Below are 9,247 nucleotides of genomic sequence, written 5' to 3'. Positions count from 1 at the left end.
GGAAGACCTTCCTCTTAATCAATACTCTAACTCCTATCAGCTGGTGGAGGAGTTCACCTTCCTGCTAAACCAATCAGAATTGTACACACATTGCAGGGGTCAATCACAGAGTCACAACCTGCTGTTAAAAAACAAAAAACAAAAAAACGGTTTCTCCCCTTGCTATTCAACCTGTCGTTGCAGGCAAAGAGTTCAACCCTCCACCCCCACTTCCACCTCCAGTCATCTACTCCAGCTGACCGGTCCCGAGCCTCCTTCGTCACCACCACGCGTGTCTAAATTCCATCTGGGGTGGCTGATGGTTCTCTACCCCTTTATATAGATATATGAAATATTCATATAGCGATGGAGTCTAATCACCCTAGACTTTGTACATTTTATTGAGCTGTACAATAAACCTTATTTGCATGTCTGCAAACACGTCTCTCCTGATTAAACTGTTAATCAGTTGTACTGGTGGGGATGTGTGTGTGTGTTTGTGTGCACGCGCTTTCGAGCTGTCCATCAGAGTTTGTTGTGCAGCGAGTTAGAGCGGTTCACCTGATTAACAAAATACCCCAAAACATGATGACTTTGCAACGTTGGATGCCCAGTGCGAGACCCTACGGTTCACTAGTGTTACTAAATATTATTACAAGTTGAAGAAGGGATGCAAAGACATCACACATTTCTGAAAAAGACAAATTAGCTCAAAGCACCACCTAATCTTAAGACAAAAAACACTTGATTGAGCAATTTAGTCAAAATCTGACTCATAAAGGCACTATCTGTTGGAAATGTGTTCCGTGGCTGTTGATGTGGGGACTCCCAAACACAGCACATGAACAGAGAATCTGCAAAGAGGTCTGAGGTGGCAGTTTTTATAGTGGCTGGGAGGAATGGGCCCAGGTGTTACCACTTACCCTAAGTGATCAGTCCTGGGAGTTACCGGTAAAAACAAACCACCAGATACACCCAAGTAGCATTTAACTTTTAAAGAGAGGAAGGAGCATTAAAACCTCTGAACATTTAAAAAGGTGATTTTACAAATTCTGGCTAATTAGACCTCTGCTCAGTTTGGAGGTGGCACAGAGCTTAGATTGGAGTTTAGGTTCCTCTAAGAATGATAAAGGTGCCTTTGGTCCTGCCGTAACAGGTAAAAAAAGCTGTGTTCGGACAACGTTCCCTCATTCACTTACTCACTATGCAGTGTTCATTAAACAGTGAACTATATAGGGAACGACTGAAAACAAAAATACTTTTGATACGTCCCTAAAACAAAATGAGTGCTCAGGAGAATAATAAAAGGTTGTATTGATGTTGCATGCTACATTTAAAAAATGATAGATACATAGATATTTGTTGATCCCCAAAAAATGGGAAATTACAGTGTTTCAGCAGCAAAATCAGTCACACGGCACAGAATATAAATATAAATAAAATACTAGGATACAATATACTTACCTGAAATATACATGAAATATGATAATTATAGGAATAAAATATAAGAATACTGTTTGAATATATAGGATGGGAATACAAAATGTGCATGCAATAGTAGGCTAAAATGTAACTAAACCAATTGTGCAGGTTGCACTTAGTGCAGTATTATTATGGTATAATATGTAGTATAGCGCAGTATTCTGCTGTCTAGGAGTCTTATCTAGCACCGAGTGATGACGTGTTAAAGAGTTTTATTGCCTGTGGTAGGAATGATTTCCTGTAGAGGTCCATGCGACATTGAAGCTGTCGGAGGCTCTTCGAGAAGCTGCTCCTCTGTTGGACCAGTGTGGGGGGGTGCAGAGGGTGGTCAGGGTTCTCCGTGATAGATTCCATTGTTTAGAAACCGAAGCCCGCTCCATTTTTCCATTTCAGTTTCCGCGGGTGCTTCTGCTTTGTCTTCTCCTACGGGAAAACACGGCAGCGTTGCGTTGTGGTCAGTGTTGGGAAGGATACTTTCAAAACATGTTCCGTTACAAAATAAAGAATGCCCAAAAATTTAATTCTTAACATATTCCATTACATTGCTCAATCTGAGTGACGTATTCTGAATAGTTGGATTACTTCCACATTGAACTGAATTTTATAAGTTTGTTCTCCAACACATTCTCACTCCCATCTCGTAAATATGGACGCTTATTTAGAGAGGTGCCTTAGAGAGGTGCCTTTGTCGTTGTTATTGACACTAAAAGTCTCCTTTAGCGTCACATGACACGCTTTACCTAAACACGCTTGGTCGGGACAATTGGCGTCCCTTTTGTCGCGCTTGGTCGGGACAACTGGCGTCCCTTTTGACGCGCTTGGTCGGGAATATTGGGGTCCCTTTTGTTGCGCTTGGTCGGGACTATTGGGGTCCCTTTTAACGCGCTTGGTTGGGACCATTGGCGCTTCTTTGGGACTATTGGCATCCCTTTTGACGAGCTTGGTTGGGACTACTGGCGTCCGTTTTGACGAGCTTGGTTGGGACTATTGGCGTCCCTTTTGACGCGCTTGGTCGGGACTATTGGCGTCCCTTTTGACGCGCTTGGTCGGGACTATTGGCGTCCCTTTTGACATGCTTGGTTGGGATCATTGGGACATGCTTGATTGGGACTATTTGCATCCCTTTTTACGTGCTTGGTTGGGACAATTGGCGTCCCTTAATACCAACTATTTAAATTAGACTATAACGGAAAACAGTTACTCACATGTTGTATTCTGAACACGTAACGCTGGTACATGTATTCCGTTACTCCCCAACACTGATTGTAGTATACGGATTAAAATATGGAGTAAAATTAAATCTAATTACCTGTGCTTTGGGAGTATTTTATAGTGGACCATATACTGATTCACATTCCCCATGGAGAATTTGAACACCACTACAAAATGGCAAAACACACTATTAGTGCAGTATTTCCCTGACAGCTAACCGGACTACTCCGTTAGATGTCAATCAATCGGTCTACGCCCACACATGGTTGGGAAGGGGTCCAATCAGTGGATTAACTGAAAACACCTGTGTGGGTGTTCAGGGCCTTTAACTAGAGAGCATTCCCACACCTGTGGAGATGATTGTGTTGTGTGCCCCCCCCCCCCCCACACACACACACACACACACACTTAATCTGGTTGATTAGAGCTCTGCTCAGGTTACAAATATATTTACATAAAAACAAAAGAAAACATTTCCTGTGACCTGCTTTGTTGCTGTTTTGCTTATTAATATGACCAGAGTATTTTTTTTTTTTTTACTTTTGTAGTTGTTTGAAAGGCTTCATGATGTACACTCAAATGTATTTGTGATGTCATATTTATGTATGTTTTTTTTGACATGAGAGAAGTCCTGATCTGTTTTTGATGGTATTTAAAGCCATCTTTTATCCAATCAGATGTGACCTGCTGATGTCGGGTACATATGGTATATTAATGAATTGGAAATATCTTGTTTGAAAAAGTACATGCATTACTGTTCAAACACACTGCGGTGAATCATGTTTTCATTGACCCAAAGGGTGTTAAGTCGTAGTTTCATCCGGTTGGTATTACTTGTTCAAACGAGAGAGAAACTCTCGCAAAGGGCATTAAAGTGACATTTCAGATTTATTTTTTCTCCACTGTTAGTGTTCAACAAATGTAGCGAGGACAGTAATGAGGCTTCGGGTTGTCTTTGCCCCCCCGTTTCCCAAAGCAGAGTTTTAACAAGGGCATTGTGAAGACAATGCTGTCATACTGTGTGGCTCTGAGTGGGAATAAAAACGCCGTCTGCATTCAGATTGTGGTCTCGCTCTCCTTGCTCAATGAATAATGCAAAGCACTAGTCAGGTGATAAATTCTCCAGTGTAAATCCACAACGCACATCAGTGAAGTAACTTTATTTTGACAGTGCATCGTCAGATGGAGACGGTTCATACCAATCTGCAGAGAGCTGAGACAGGGAAACACTTCAGCGTTAACAGCTCCAATGAAAATGCTCGACGTTGTGAAGGACAACCGATCGGGGGTGCTTTGCTGAGTGGTCAGATGGAAACATAATGACGTCTCATTGGCTGATGACGTGGTCTCAATGAGACAGGGAATTTGCACCGGTGGCTTTGGATCAGGGTCTACCTAGCACCAGTTCCACTGATGGCCAATTAGCTCAGCTGCTGGCTTCAAACACTGCCACTGGCAGTCGCTCAGGTGACAGTGGCTGCAAGACTAAAGTACACGGAACTAAAGTTCAACAATGCATTGCATCCTCTGTCAATCAATTACAATTAAAGAGCTTCATAGCATCTGTACTGCTTCTTGTAGCACTATGGATTCTTCTTCCTCTAGTACCATTCAATCAAGTGCTTTACAATGTCTAACAACAAGTTGGCCGAGGTGCTTTGTAAGTCCTCATTCTCCTTAACGTCAAAACGTTTGAAGTTTGTTTCTAAGATGGAAGGAAACAAAAAATGCAAAATGAAAAGTCAGTCAAAAATTGTAAAACACGAAAAATATCGAATGTAGTAATCCTGTGCGAATACCGCGATCAAATGCAATGAATTGTATTGGAGACACACACATCCACGCACACACACACACACAATTTTATTTATTTAGCCCAAGTAAGTTATGTATGTTTCTCAGAGAGCTTTACAGTCTGAGGGACGTATGACATCCTTCAAACATATCCAGGTAACAAACCACTCCTGCAACACTACGCTATGCGCTGTGATTGTGTAGATAAAGCTTTGTGGCATGTTGTTGCATAATATGTAGTATTCTGTTTGTTAGCTAAATAAGACTCCAACATCACACATGCCTATATCCTTTAATTGTTGAGGGGGTGCAATGTTTGTTTTCTTAACCTTTGTATGGTTTTCCCGTCAAACTGACCCATTTCAATTTTTTACAAGAAGAAAAATGGTACAAGGTACATTGTTTCTACCTTAAAATCAACAGCCTTACCCTATTTTCTGTGATAAACATAAAAATGTACTCCTGACTCAATTCAAAAAAATATTCTGGATATTACCACTTATGTTTTTTTTTTCCCATAGTTGATTTTTAACATGAATTATAACCTTATGACAAAAAAAACGAATCGCACTTCCATTTTGAATTGTGTGCTAGTAGAGACTGAATGCATTCCCTGAAAATATGTTATCTCAATTGTTTGAAATTGAGATAAGACAATATTTTTGAATAGATAACCATGTAAAAGTTAATTTCAGAATTGTTTTGAAAACCCCAAATGAGTCCAGGGTCAATTGAAAGAGGGTCCCAAAAGACAACACAAGGGTTAAACTACATTCCAATGCCATTTACAGTTGTTAGTTAACAGACAAGAGATTGCAACATATTACTCATATTCAACAAGCTAGATAACAGGAGCACACATGCATGCAAGCGTGTGTGTACATATGTTGTGAAAGTGAGTACATTTGATGTTTTGCCTCTTCATGCTTCATCGGCAGAACCAGCATAACCACAAACATCGCCGGCACAGGCGTAGATCTGTAAGCCTGATTCGGGTCTACTCCAAACTAGTACGCACCCAAGTGGTTTCTAATTATCATCAGCGTAACACATGAAGAGGTGAGCTGACTGCAGCATGTTGTGAGCTCTCTTATGAAGACCTGGAGCCGGAGAGAACGCTATCACCGCCTCTCTGAAAGAGCAATTAAGTCTTAAAGCCTCTGCAGACTGTACTCCTTTCCACCAGTTTACATCATTAGGACTCAAAGGTGCTTCAGCGTGCCGGTGGGAAGTCACTCCTTAGTCCTCCGAGTCATCTCATAAATCAAAAGGATGTTTGAATGTGCTTTGATTGCTCGCACGGTTTCAGCACAGGTGCGGACAAAGACGCTAGGTTCTCCCATGAAATTGAAAATCCGCCTACTGTCTAAAGTGCCATTAAGTGCAAACTACACGCTGCAAATGGCATTGGAGTGTCAGCTGCGTACCTTTTATAGCTCAACTTTAGGGTGGAAGTGTTTTTTAAAAGTCTGACACCCACAATGACATATGTCGCGCAACAAAAGTATTCAGCAGCTTTTTGTGATACATATATATATTAGCCAATATACTTTCTGATTGTTAACATTTCTAAAATAAAAAATGTACACTTTCTCTATAAAATGTTACTCCATTAAGATCCTTTAAACCATCTTGCTTAATCGTACATGGGGAAATGTTCCCGTTTCATCAAGCGATTTAATAACCCAGTTGCAGTTCCGTGTGCATGAGCAAGTCTAAATGAGAAATTTGTTGAATTATAATTCTAGATATCAGCAGGAGATGTTCAGTGGGACTATGTAAACAACAAAAGCAGGATCAAAAAACCCTGGAATCTACAAAGTACACATGTAGGCTATGGATTTTACTCCTATAATATTCCTGTAATATATTTATGAATGAAGAGTCTCGCTTTGCAATGCTGTCCTCCACAGCGCTGGGGAGGAGGGTCCAACTAGTCCACAAAGCGTACCGGGCTCTGTTTTTATTGGCCTTTCGTTAACCCTTGTGTTTTCTTCCCCTCGGTCTGCAACTTTGTGTTTTTCTGGGTAGAAATATCAACATTTTGTTGTTCTTTTCTACACTTTTTTGTCAATTTGAATCCATTTTTTGTCACTTTTGTGATGCTTTTTTGGTCACGTTTTAGTCATATTCTTTTTAGCAATTTCTTTGTCACTTTTTCCAATGTTTTTGGGTCACTTTTTCAGCATTTAAAACATCTTTTTTATTGATCTGTTTTTTAAGATTTGGCACTTTTTCAATGGTCTTTTTGTAGAGGGGTCAAATTTGACACGAAAACAACAGGAGGGTTCAACCAATCACAGTCGTCATGGGCGGGTCTAAGCACTCGGCAGAATAGCCTCAGGAAGGAACTTGTTTTGGTGGAACATGTGTAGGTTCAAAGGTTGTTTTAGTCGTGCAACGGGCTATACGGTACCAAAACAATTCCCTAAATCTGGGGTGTCAAACTTAACATCACTTACTGCAAAATGAAAATCACATCAAGAGCCAGACGTCCAGTTTATTCACATCTTTTTATTTCTTAAAAAATATAAAATATCTTTTAACGGCAATATTAACAGTCCCATATAGTCTTCTTGCTTACAACTTGGTTGACATAAAGTCTTAAAAAATTCAGTAAGAAGGTTTCTTAGCCATCCTAGAGTTTAGCAAATCAAGCAAAACACTTATTCCTTTTTTTAAAGTTGGCTACCACCCGCAACATTTTTCCCAGCCAAAAACTGTGGTTCTGGGTCTCAAAGTCAGAAATCGGACAAGTTCTGCTTGTAGTGTCATTGTAATTGCAGTTTTAAAACTGTTCTTTTTGATTTGGCCCAGCCAAAATGTATTATGAGCCCAAATTGATACGGAGGCCACATCAAAATGAGTGAATTCAGACTTTTTCCAAATGTTATATATCTTTTCTAAAGCTTACACACACTCGCTGCGTGCGTCTTAGCTTAGCCCCGCCCAGGACAATTGTGATTGGTTAAAGAAATGCAGACATCCCCTGGCCATTTATTCTCTTATCCAGGAGTGTCCATTGCCAGAGCTTCCCCCGAGTGCTGTGGAGACGTGTCTGGAATGTCCTTCCAGAGACGTGACCCCAAACAATAATGACATCTCGGATGGAAGCACAATAGCATGGATTGATAATTCAATGTGGTCGCGTGTCGAGGCATGGAGATCAATTCTCCATGTAAGCAAATGTCTTTTCTTTTTTTTTTGCAGATTGCAGAACATCAAACAGGCAGAAATACTGTTTGTGTTAAGATGGATATCACTTATAAATCAAAGTGATATGATCAACCGACAAAGTGCAAGGCGAGGTCAGTCAAGAATTAGCGAGTTATTATTATTCTCATTATTATTAACTAAGCCTGAACCTTGAGATAAAGGGAAATGAAAAGATTAGAGATAAATCTTCAAACTATTACATCTCATGCCAAGAATAAAGTTGTGTACTTTGATGTTAAAAACAAGGTTACAGTACGTGTGAAGAGTCTAGTTATTAATATGTAATATTTCCCTTTCTAGAATGCTGTGGGTCATCACAGGGCAACACGTTTTACTGTAGGCTTTGTCACATCCTGTAATTAAACTGACAAGAAATATCATAACATATGCATGGATAACACATTGTTTTGTTGAAAAGAACAAGGCAAGGTGCATACTGTTGGCAGAATTACACATGTAGATATATATATGTCTAATATGACATATATATATATATATATATATATATATATATATATATATATATATATATATATATATATATATGTCTAATATGACATATAATATCTAGTCTGTCATTTGATGCCTTTTGGAGATTTTTCCATCTTTTCTTGGCTTCTTTATGCACATTAATACAAATTTATTACCTGGGGTGCCCAAACATTCGAACCCCACTGCATCCTCGGAACATTTAGTCACTTTACAGTACATATTGAGACCGCTTTAAATGTAGGAGGAAGTGTGTAGTCAACCAGACAGTTTACCGTGACAACGTCATATTGAGCAAAATGAGAAACAGATTAGGAAGATTGTAACACATGGACATAATTCCCGGGGCTGGAAAATATGATAGTGTGCAAAAAACCTATGCTGATTGCAAGCGTATGATAAGTGCAGCAATGCAATAATGTTTCTGCAATAATGCATATCATGGCTGTACAGGAAAGTGCAGGATTACAGGTCCCTGAATATTGGTAATAAATGAATACGACGTGGTCATATCAAGCCATATTTTTTTTAGCAAAGGCAATGCAGATTTGAATTATAGGTTTTAGGGAGCCTATGCTAGACTTCCGGTCCCGTTTGTTTTCTGTCTTTTCCGTAATATCCTTGAAATTGTATTTCTCTTTTTTTTCTCATTATAATATTAAGATTGAAAGCCAGATAATCAGTGGGATATTGCAAAAGGTTTCAATTAAAAAACATACAGTTTATCTTGAAAAAACAGCAACAATAAGTAAATTAAGAATAAAGAATAAGTAATTCCACAGTGAGAGAGAAGCAGAGCAGACCAGAAGCAGCCATGGGCAGTATGAGAAACAATGTGTTTTTGAACATTGATGTATGTAAACATGTTCTAGTAGAACCACAAAATACAAGTATGACTGTAAAAAAGGCTATTTAGTAGATTAAAAGCTTTTCATTTATTTATTTTTATTTAAAGCCCAAACTTTAACAGAGCTGTTTCCAATCTATGGTCTTTGGTCATTTCTAATTATGAAACGCTGCAGAACAAAAGCTTTATTGCAGTGCTCCCTTATTGTATATCAGCAGTTTTAAAGTG

Source organism: Etheostoma cragini, chromosome 4 (assembly GCF_013103735.1).
Source record: "Etheostoma cragini isolate CJK2018 chromosome 4, CSU_Ecrag_1.0, whole genome shotgun sequence".
NCBI lineage: Eukaryota > Metazoa > Chordata > Actinopteri > Perciformes > Percidae > Etheostoma > Etheostoma cragini.
The sequence above is the reverse complement of the archived record's forward strand: the minus strand, read 5'-3'. Positions refer to the sequence as shown.